Below are 12283 nucleotides of genomic sequence, written 5' to 3'. Positions count from 1 at the left end.
GCAGCAGGCTGCAGACCAGGCCAACGGTGATCAGTCCGGAACACATTTCATTTACTGGGAGAACGACCTCCTGTATTCTGAGCCTAAGGTTGCTGAGCCTGGGTCAGCCCGTGTGCTGGTGGTACCCCAGCACTTCAGAGCCTTCCTACTGGGGCTGACTCACGATGTACCCTTAGCAGGACATTTGGGGCAGGACAAGACCTTTGATAGGCTTGTCACCAACTTCTTTTGGCCCCAAATGTGCAGTAGTTCAGATACTCACTGCAGAACATGCCAAACTTGCGAGGCAAGTGGGAAGAGTGGAAGGAAGCAGAAGGCTCCACTCCAACCATTCCCTGTGGTCGGTACCCCATTCCAGCGAGTGGGGATTGACATTGTAGGGCCACTGGATCCCAGGACAGCGATGGGCAATAGGTTCATCCTGGTCCTGGTGGACCATGCCACCCGGTACCCGGAAGCCATCTCTCTGAGGACAGTGACGGCCCCCGTGGTGGGACGTGCGCTGATGTGAATTTTCTCCCGAGTGGGATACCCTCTAGAGGTGGTGTCTGACCGAGGTACCAATTTCTTATCTAAATATATGAAATCTCTTTGTCAAGAGTGTGGTGTAACCTACAAGTTCACCACACCTTACCACCCCCAAGGAAACAGGTTGGTTGAGAGATTCAACCGAACCCTCAAAGGCATGATAATGGGCCTGGAAGGACCCATGAGGCGTAAGTGGGACGTCCTCTTACCATGCCTCCTCTTTGCTTACAGAGAGGTGCCACAGAAGTCTCTGGGGTTCAGTCCCTTTGAGCTTCTGTACGGACACCCAGTGAGAGGACCTCTAAGTCTGGTCAAGGAAGGCTGGGAGCAATCTCCCAGGAAACCTCCCCAGAATGTATATAGCTACATGCTGGCCTTCAGAAACCAGACTAGGCGTTTCAGGGAACTTGCTGAGGCAAACCTGGAAGCCAGCCAGGAGGAGATGAAGCGGTGGTACGACCAGAATGCCACTCTGGTAGAGCTTCAGCCTGGACAGAAGGTATGGGTCTTGGCCCCAGTGGAGCCCTGTGCACTCCAGGATAAGTGGACCGGCCCCTTTGAGGTGGTGGAGCGCAAGAGTCTGGTTACCTATTTGGTGGACCTGAAGTCTCCTAGGAACCCCTTAAGGGTCCTACATGTCAACCGCCTCAAGCCCCACTTGGAGAGGTCCCAAGTGGGCATGCACTTAGCGACAGATGCTGGGATGGAGGAAGAGACCGAGCCTCTTCCTGACCTCCTGTCAGCCAAGGAGCAAGATGGGTCAGTGGATGGTGTCATCCTCTCTTCCACCCTGACCCCTGAGCAACAGAATGATTGTCGCCAGCTGCTGGGACAATTTTCGGACCTGTTTTCTCTGGTTCCCGGTGTCACTGATTAGTGCGTCCATGATGTGGAAACTGGGGATAGTACACCTGTGAGGCACAAGGCCTACAGGGTGACTGACAGGGTAAGGGCCTGCATCAAGGAGGAGGTCTCCAAGATGTTTGCCCTTGGGGTAATTGAGTCCTCAAGCAGTCCTTGGGCCATCCCAGTGGTCTTGGTCCCAAAGGCTGCAGCGCCGGGAGCCACACCCGAACTCCGGTTCTGTGTGGACTACAGAGGACTCAATTCGGTCACCAGGACTGACGCACACCCCATCCCCAGAGCTGATGAGCTCATAGATCGGCTAGGGGCTGCCAACTACCTCAGCACGTTTGATCTAACGTCTGGGTATTGGCAGATCGCCTTGACCGATGGGGCCAAAGAGAGGTCAGAATTTTCCACCCCTGATGGGCACTACCAGTTTTGGGTTATGCCCTTTGGGATGAAAAATGCCACTGCCACCTTCCAGAGGTTGGTCAACCAGGTGTTGGTTGGGCTGGATTCGTTCAGTGCAGCATACCTGGATGACATCGCACTGTTCAGCTCCACGTGGGAGGAACACCTGCGCCACCTCTGGGAAGTGTTGATGGCGCTGCGGAGGGCAGGCCTCACGATCAAGGCGAGTAAGTGCCAGATCGGGCAGGGTTCAGTGGTGTACTTAGGACACCAAGTTGGGAGTGGCCAGGTGGCACCCCTTCAACCCAAGATAGAAACCATCCTGAATTGGGAGCTGCCCAAAACCCAGACGGAGGTGAGAGCCTTCCTAAGTCTCACCGGGTACTACAGGAGGTTTGTCAAGGGGTATGGCAACATGGTTGCCCCCTTGACAGCGCTGACTTCAAGGAAGCAGCCCAGGAAGGTGATCTGGACTGACACCTGTCAGAAATCTTTTGAGGCCCTGAAAGCTGCTATGTGCACGGCGCCCGTGCTTTTGGCTCCCAACTTCTCCAAAGAGTTTATCGTTCAGACAGACGCTTCAGAGCATGGAGTGGGGGCTGTTCTTTCACAGATTAATGAAGAGGGCCTAGATCAACCTGTAGCCTTTATTAGCAGGAGGTTACTTCCACGGGAACAGAGATGGAGTACGATTGAGTGTGAGGAATTTGCTGTGGTCTGGGCGCTGAAGAAGCTAAGACCATACATGTTTGGGTCTCACTTCCGGGTTCAGACAGACCACAGGCCCCTCAGATGGTTGATGCATATGAGGGGTGGGAATCCAAAGCTGTTGAGGTGGTCCATTTCCCTACAGGGTATGGATTTCATGGTGGAACATCGCCCTGGTACAGATCACGCCAATGCTGATGGTCTGTCCAGATTTTTCCGCCTTAGTGATGAGGAACTCCCTGGGGTAGGGTAGTTCTCCCCACCTTTCAGCTGGAGGGGACACGTGTTAGACCTGGCACCTTGGCGTGAGTCTCCCTTCCACGTTTTTGCTGCTGTGCCTCATGTGTTTTGCTGGTGTTAGCTGCTCAGAGCACTGTGCCACTGCCAACCAGTGCCACAGTGCAAGTGCTCCCTATTTAAAATGTATATGTTGGTTGGATTTCCATGATTGGCTTATTTGGTTTACTGTCAGACACCAGTAAAGTGCACCAGGAGTGCCAGGGCTTGTAATACAAATGCTGCTGGTGGGCTTGCAGCACTGGTTGTTCCACCCACAGAAGCGACCTGGTAAAATGTATCTAAGGTCTGCCATTGCAGAACCTGCGTGCAGTCTGGTACTGTCATGCTGACTGGGTAAGTGCACACAATTGCCAGTCCCTAAACCTTCCCTTAACTTCATATCAGTCACCCCTATGGTAGGCCCAAGGGCAGGGTGCATTGTAAGCATAAGGTAGGACAAGCCCTGATGTGTGTGGCATGTCCTAATAGTGAATTACAGCCATTTTCATTTTTCACTATTATAAGACTACCTTTTCTCCATAGGCCAGAATGGGCTGTTAGAATTGTTACATTCTATGATCCTAACAGACCCAGGGAACATGGTAGACATTCGAGTTTAGTATGCCTGAACTCAGAATAATAAAATACATCTTTTAGTAAAGTTTATTTTAATATTCTGTGTTTGCAAATACCACTTTTAGAAAGTTGGTATTTGCTTGCTTGACCATTTCAGCCCGCCTCTGCTATGATGTGTATCTGCCTGTCTGGTTGTGTGAGGAACAGGGCTGGGGAAACCCAGAGGGGCAGGGCTAGGTAGCCTGGTGGTGAATAGGAAGATTGGCAGTCAGATGGGTGGCAGGAGTACACCTGGGCTCTGAATAGGGTTGTGCTCTGCTACCACAATGCTGGCTCCACCTCCTGCAGAGTGGCTGATGGCTCTGCCCTGCACCCTGAATAGAAAGGCAGAGTCATGTCAACAGAGTGCTCAAGAACTGGTTTGGACTGGGCAAAGGCCCCTCAACCCCAGAGGAACAAAGGAATTAGGGGTATAAGTATTGGGACCCTGCTCCCAAGAAATTAGATCCTGCTGAAACAAGAAGAACCTCTGCCAGAAGAGAAGGAACTGGGAAAGCTGTAGGAGGAGTAACTGTCCCTGACCTGGGGGATTGGCCTGCAGTGTTTGCCTTGCTGCTGAAGGAGAGGAGAAAGACTGCTAAAGACTTTACTTCAACTTGTGCTTTGAAAAGATCTCCAAGGGCTTGAACTGAGCTTACCCCTGAACGAAGTCCCAGGACCAGTGGACTTCTCCCCCAGCTCCCCAGAGTCTTTTGTAAGTGCCTGCTCCTGTTGTTGGGCCTTCTGAGGGACTGCGTGTCGCAAGGAGCTGGAAGCGCGACGCAAGGAAGAGAAGTGTGCCGCCGTCGGAGCCGCTGTCGTCGCATCTCACAAAGGGTGTCGCCGCTGCAGCATCGCATCGAGCGGAAGCGTCTCACATCATTCCGGAAGTGTCTCGCAACGCCGAAGAAGTGTGTCATCATCGCAGCCATCGTAGCTGTCGCATTGCACCGCATCGAGAGAAGAGTCTCACATTGAGGAGGAAGCGTGTCGCCATCGCAGCCATCGTAGTTGTCGCATTGCACCGCATCCAGAAGAGCGCCTAGCATTCACGGAGAAGCGTGCCGCCGTCGGAGCCGCTGTCGTTGCATCTCGCAGAAGGGGAGTCGCTGCTGCAGCATCGCATCGAGCGGAAGCGTCTCGCAACGTCGGAGAAGAGTGCCGCTGCCAAGGCCGCTGTCGTCGCATCTCGTCAAGGGTGACGCCGCTGTAGCTGACGCATCGAGTTGAGCCTTCTCGCAACATCGGAGAAGCGTAACGCATCTGGAAGATCCCGTCTTTATTTCTTTTGCACCAAGAACTTCAACGCATCTGCATCGCTGCAACACTTTTGTTGCCCTGCGTGTCGCATCTAAGGTACATTGACTTAAAGTGTCGCATTTAAGAACTTAAGAGAAACTAAGCAATCTTCTACCAACTAAGCAACCGTATTGTGTATTTTTAATCGTTTAATGGTCTTGTGATAATCCTATATAAGAATCCTTATTTTTAATATAAATTCCTGTGTGGTGTCCATTTGTAGTGTTCTCACTTGGTTACTGTATATGTTCACAAATGCTTAACCTATAACGCTCTGAGATAAGCCTTGTCTGCTCGCGCCAAGCTACCTAGAGGGTGAGCAAGGGGTTGTTTTAATAGTGTAACCCCTTACCCTGACTAGAGGAAAGGTTCCCTGCTTGTCACAAGTAGCTACCTGTGCCAACCAGAGAACCCGGATTCTAACAGGGAGGATGATGTCTTCCAGATATCTAGGTCACAACTCCAGACCTTGAGTAAGGAAGCTGTGGACTCAGCCCTTTTGAGGACAAAGAGCTAGAAGATCAAAAGGTAATTTGGAGAATGATCAAGAAAGAGATCAAAAAAGGACATTTGTGCAGGCCAGTCAGTTCCATGGTCTCCTTAAGCACTTAAGAGAAGGTCTTGGTTTTGAGGAGCATGCCCTGGAGGATGAAGGGTTTTACTCACACTATAATGGGGCTGTCATGGAGTATTTGCCGTTGCATGATGTCATTAAATCAATAATTTTGAAAGAATGGAAAGATCTGAATAAGATATTAGTTCTTCATTTTCTTAATTAAAGATCATTGTTAGGAGAATCTACGTCATCGCTAGCATTTGAGGAATTAATGTTGCCAGATGTGGTTGATAATAAAGTTGAGGCAACACTTAAAATATCTTACACTGCTGCAACCTTTTCAATAGGAGCAAATCCTTACGCAGCATATGCAATACATTTGCTGAAAGAAGTCTTGCATGACTGTATATTGGGAAATGAGGACTGAACTATCATCTTGGGTAATATGTAGTTGTTGGCAAGTTTCCTCTCAGATGTCACCTTTGACAGTCTCTGGGCAGCTACCTCCTCTGTGGGTGCAATAGTTGTTGGATGCCATGTATTATAGATGAAGTCATGGAAGCTTGACTCCAGTAAGCGGTTATTATTTTAGAAGCTGCCATTCCTGGGAACCAGGCTCTTTGGTCCAGAACTAAATGAAATGGTACAGAAGGTTTCAGAAATTAAAAAGATTCTTAAGATTTTCAAGCTATATGTGGGCAAATACTTATTTATCTCAAAGCACCCACTGCAGAACTTCCAAGAAAAACGTCCCTTTTGTGGCCGCTCCATGGTCGGAGGGCTGCATTTGGTAACAAGTCCAGACACCCCAATCCTCACAACCCAGACCAAAATAAAAAATGACTATTCATACAAGTGGGGGAAGGCTGAAATTGTTCTACAGGCAATAAAATAATGCATAACAGATCAGTTAGTCCTCAACATTGTAAAAGATAGTTATGACTTTGCTCAGCCACCCCTCAAGACTTGTTCAGACCTACACCATTATCAAGAGATCTGGAAGGAAGATGGGCTTTGTTAGAGGTTATTCATATTCTAATGATAAGAAAGGTGTAATCCCAATGCCGAACTCTCAGAAGGGGGAAATGTTTTTACTACATTCTCTTCCTAGAGCCAAAGATAGACAAGTGGCTCTGTCTGGTGTTGTATTTAAAAACTTTTAACAAATTTGTCGACACATTCAGGATGATCTAGGGTCAGTCGATTATGCCCCTAATTGAGAAGGGTATTCACCTTGCAAAGTTGGATCTCCAGGACACTTATTTTCATGTTCCGATTCATTAGAACAGTCAATCCTTCCTGAAGTTTCCTGATGGAAACTAGCATTTCCTTCGGTCTGGCCACCTCTTCCAGGTAATTTATAAGGGTCCTGGTTCCTGTTGTTGCAATGCCTGCAGTTGAAAGGAATTTCAATCTTTCCATGTCTTAATGATTGGTTGAGCTCTGCTTTCTCTTTGTGCATGTGGTGACCAACAACCTTCAGGAACTAGATCTAGTCAGTAGCTTCCAGAAGAGCCATTTAGAAACATCACAGATCAAGATGTTTACTGGGTCCGGTTCCTCCCTCAAAACAGAATTGTAACACTTCAGCAGTATCTGATCCATATCCTCAATCAAACTACAGCAGCAGCGAGATAATGGCTGAGAGTGCAGGGTCCACTGGCAGCATCAACTGCTGTAGTCCCATGGGCCCATTACCATCTGAAAACCTTAGTGAATCATCTGTTGCAGTTTTTTTTCCTGAGTTCATAGCTTTACCATCAGCTTATTCCAGTAACATCCCAGATCAAACAGGAATTGGGTCGGTGGCTAATAAAGTACAAGATGTTCCATTGCGTCTTCCAGTTCCAGCCCAGCTAACCCAGCTTCTGCTGAGAGCTCATATTTCCTCTCATCTCGACTCATTACAATGGCTTCCCACTGGCTATCAGTGAGTAAACACACCTTGTTTAAAACTCTAGTACTTAACTACAGGGCTCTGCACCGCACTGGTCCCAGTTACCTCTTGTCTAGGATACATTCTTATCTCCCAAACAGAAATGGCTGGTTCCTCTACCACATGTCTGGCCATAGAACTGAGGATCTGCCATTGTAGAGTCATTCTTTGTCATATTTGGGCTATTTAGCTAGGAACAAACTCCCCCTTGACCATCGTCAAACTGAATCCGAGCAGCGGTTTAAGGAGAAGCTGAAACTTTTTCTCGAAGCTAATTACCTTTTCCCTTGCATCGTTGCCGGGACACTCCTCAGAGTAGCTGCGCACTCTACAAATAGCAGTTCATCATCATCAATATCACTCCGGTCATTTTCTCCCTAGTTAGAAGGCAATAATATTGTAATCCACACAAACAATCAGGTAGCAAGATGTTATCTCAACCGCTGGGGGAACAAGCAGCAAGCAACTCAATCATGTGACTAGTCAGATATCTGCCTGAGAAGAACTCATTTTCTAGCTATAACAGCAATTCATATTCAGGGGTGCATGAATTACCGGGCGGACAGCTTGAGCCGCAGTCTCAGGGGTTCAACTGGCTCTGTTGTCAGTTTGGAACTCCCTGGATAGCTTTGTTTTTGCCCAGACACAATGCGATTCAACCAACATTTTGAACAGTACAGTGGTGTTCCCAGGCCTGGGCAGTTGATGTCTTAATGATACCTTGGCTGCAGGGTCTCCTGTATGGCTTTCCTCCAATTTGTCTCATCCCAAGAGAGCTTCAGAAGATTTGGGAGGAGAGGAAGACAGTAATTCGAGTGGCACCTTTTTGGCCTCACGTCCATGGTTCTTCTTACTCATCAGCTTGTCCCATTGACATTATTTCCACTTATTTCTGCAACCTCCACATCTTCAGTTTCCACATCTGCGTTTGTGGAACATCTCAGTTTGACAGTCTGGAGCTTTAGAAGGTAGGTTAATAGAAGATGGATTGTTTCTCAAAGGTTTTTTGAGTTATCCAGGCTTCCAAGAAGTCCACAACTCTAGGATCATATAAAAGAAAATGGGGTGCATTTAAAAAATGGTGTGACACTAAGGGGTCCAATCCAATAATGATAAATCTATATCAAATTCTTGAATTTTTAAGGGAATATTTTTTACAAGGTCTGGCTCCAGCTACTTTGATAGCTCAATTGGTGACTATTAAAGCTATGAAACTAGGTCAACAGACTCCTCTAAGATAGCTCCATTAGTTCTTAGACTTCTTAGAAGTTTTAGACTTAGGTTATCAGTAGTTCTAATTCCTTCTCCTACTTAGGATTTATCAGTAATTCTTAAAGGATTGCAATAGCATCCATTTGAACCTCTAGATCAATCAGATTTGGCTGAGGTATGACCAAAAAACAACCTTTTTCATAGCCATCATATCAGCAAGGATGATGGGTGATTTGGACTATAAATCAACACATTACATGTAAAAGTCAATATGTGGTATATGTCATTGAATGCCCATGTGGCTACGATACGTAGGAAGCACCATATGTGAACTTAAAAAGCGAATTTTAGAGCACTTGTGGGCAACAACCAATAAAGAAAGAAGCAACACAGTGCCTAAACATACGGAGTCCCATCATGACAGTAATTGGAAGGCATTAAAATTGTACACAATCGAACAAGTAGAGAGTCATGGAAAGGGGGGGTGGTGACCGAGAATGCAAATTAAGACAATGCGAGTCGAGACACATTCTAAACCTACTTTCATTTACTCCACACGCCTTGAACCAGAACGAAGAATTGTATATACACTTGAAAACTGTATATACACTAGTAAACTGCAATATGTTTAAAGGATTGTCTTCCAGTCTTACCCCCCTCCCCTCTTGCAAAAAGAATAAGAGAGACAAAGATTAAATGTTTTGAAATGTATATATATATATATACAAAAAAATAAATTGGAATGAACTGTATTTAAAGACTCACTGTTGCACACGTCACTTTCACTGATTTTATGCTGGCATTACAATATTAAGTGCATATATATTTGTACAGTATTCAATAACAAAAACATGTGTGATTGCATTTAGTATTATGTATCCTTGTGCATGACAGTACAGTACTATACTCGAGAAACCAATTAATTGTGTGATTTCAAAAAAAAAAGTTGGACGAGTTAGACAAATGGGGGATAAGTCATGGGTATTTACCCAAACCCTATGTCATTTGACCTCATTATATGATGGCCTAAGCATCACAGGATATAAAGGAGGAGTAGATAACAACTTGCACTTAATACTTATACACAATTTGCTGGATTTAATTATTTAATTAATACAACAACATGGAGACTATGAGTTTTGCCCTGTAATGAATGTTAATCCTACTGCCAGTAGTCTTGCAATTTATATGGCACGTTTATATGCACTGGGCACTACATTGACCAGAATTGTATGAGTGCAACTAACAGGAAATTATGTCAGCACTTTTGCACTTTAAACAACTGTCCTGGGTAGTTTTACATTTACCCGTGACCAAGGTCTAAGTTAGACCAAAATGTGTAGGGATCTACTGGTCTCTGTAAAGAGAAAATAAAGACTATTCTTTAACTTACTCATGAGTGTGCTCCAGCTTCTATGAGAAGAATTGTGGTGTATATATGTATACACAAACAAATCACTTTCTTTTTTTTTTGTGTAAAATTTTTATTGTTTTCACAACAGTTAGAACAAAAGGACATCGAGACAGACCTTGTACAGAAATCTTATGACAAATTCCCACCCAAATGCACAATTCCTCAACCCAGCCCACTTCCAATGCAGTGAGAAGGACCACGTTTCCCCCTCTCCCCGTCCCCCCCCAAACCAACCTAACCATCCGAATCAGAGGAGTCCCCATCAGACACGGGTGGCGGATCACATATTCCTCCCCTGTACCTGTTCCATGGCCCCCAAACCTTGGCCCACTTGCGAGGGCAGCCCCGCCTGACGAACACTGACCGCTCAGCAAACATGGCTGCATCCATCTCTCTCCGCCACACAGACAGCAACGGCGCCTCCGCCGCTCCCCACCTCTGGGCTATATTTCGTTTGGCTGTCATGATCCCCAGCGTCACCCAGCCCTGCGCCTGACGATCAAGATCATTGGGTTCCCACACATTCAGCAAACAGCGCCGGGGCTCCGGCATCAGCGATATCCTGCACACCTGTGACATTGTACGCAACACCCGTTTCCAGAACACCTGAAGAATGAGGCACTCCCAGACAGTGTGGTAAAAGGTTCCCTCCTCCCCACAACCCCGCAGGCAGAAGGGGTGAGTCGCTCTACCCATCTTGTGTAGCAAGCATCTGGTGAAGTACGAGCGATGCAAAATACGTAGCTGCACCAGCCGCAGTCGTGAAGATATACCCGCCTCACGCGGTGAGGCCAGCGCCTCACGCCACTCCGGATCATCAAAGTCACCGATCTCCGCCGCCCACCATTCCCTCAGGAGCCCCAAAGGGTCTGGCAAGTTGTTGATCAGTTTGCGGTACGTGAAGGACGTAGCCTTCTTTGGTATGTACTCCGTCAACAGTCTATCCTCTAACGGGGACGCCTCCGGAACCTGGGCGCCAGGAGTCAAGTGCGCCAGCAGTGCATGCTTCATCTGGAGGTATCTAAACCATTCTGAGGGAGTCAGCTTGTATTGCTGTTGTAGACATGCGAACTGGACGACCGCCCCTTTTTGCCACACGTCGCCTACCACCGAGATTCCGATATTGTCCCAAGCATCGAACCCTTTGCTATCCCTTAAACGGCCTAGCTGCTTGGCGTCCCAAAGGGGCGTAAGTTGAGTCAAGACCCCTCGCCATCCCAACCTGGCCTGTGCCGCATGCCAGATAACTACAGTCTGCTTAAGGGGGCCAATCAGCTGCGGGGTCAGTCGGGCATCATATAGAGGGGACAGCATACCCCTCTCCCCCAACACCTCCCTGTCCGCCTTAAATGCAGGATCAGACTGAGGCGCATGAAGCCACTGGTTGATCACCTTAAGCTGCGCCGCCCAGTAATAGAGTTGGATATCCGGGAGCGCAAGTCCCCCATCGTACCACCCGCGAATCAATTTTGATTGCGCAATGCGCGCCAGTTAATTGCCCCAGAGTAAGCTGGAAACAAGCGCTGCTATCGTGCGGAAGTAGGTCGGAGGCACAGGGTACGGAGTATTCTCCAACACATAGAGAAACCGCGGCAGGGCGATCATCTTGAAGAGCGCCGCCCTCCCCACCAGAGTCAGAGGCAACGCTCCCCAGTGCTGCACATCGCGCCTGAGGCGGTCCACCTGAGGGCCTAAATTACGCTTAAAAAACTCCACTTGATCCATCGTCACCTGCACCCCTAGATATTTGAACGACCCCTCCACCACCTGTAGCCGGCACCCTGCCGGTAGCCGCGGAGGGGGGCCCTGTAGCACCAGGAGGACCGATTTCGACCAGTTTATTGTGTAGCCTGATGCCCGGCCAAATATGTCGCAGATGTTCAGCAATGTCAAAATGGAGCGTCTAGGGGAAGCCAGGTAAAGCAGTATGTCATCCGCATAGAGGGAGACTCGGTCCTCCCAGTCAGCGGACCACCGAAGGCCCCTCATCCCGGGCTCCCACCGTATCCAAGCCGCGAGCGGCTCGAGCACTAACAAATCACTTTCTTGAAGAAAAGACGCTCACTCACATGTAACTATAAAAACCAATCACAGTGCCATAAATACATATAAGAAATGAACGAAGAAAGTTTACTTGCAGGTCGTGATACGATACACAATACCAAGCATCATAGCTCGTGTGGAAGTCATTGACATGAATACATCCATACATCAATGAGAGTAAGAATAATGGCACCATTCTGAAATATAATGTAAACAATATAAAATATAATATAATGTGCAAGAAATGCGGACATGTTGTTGTCCAAGGTACAGGCAAAGTGGATTGTGATCCCAGTAGTTCTGTAACATTAAAACTTAACATGTGGCTCAGTCAGTCAAAAAGAAAAGAAAAACGAGGGGGAAGGGGGAACAGGAAAGGAGGAATAGCGGAAAAAGAAAAGAACAAAGAAAGTAAATAATTTGGGGGGAGAAAAAG

This window comes from Triturus cristatus, chromosome 3_2, assembly GCF_964204655.1.
Source record: "Triturus cristatus chromosome 3_2, aTriCri1.1, whole genome shotgun sequence".
Classification (NCBI taxonomy): Eukaryota; Metazoa; Chordata; class Amphibia; order Caudata; family Salamandridae; genus Triturus; species Triturus cristatus.
This window is presented reverse-complemented; position numbering follows the sequence as displayed.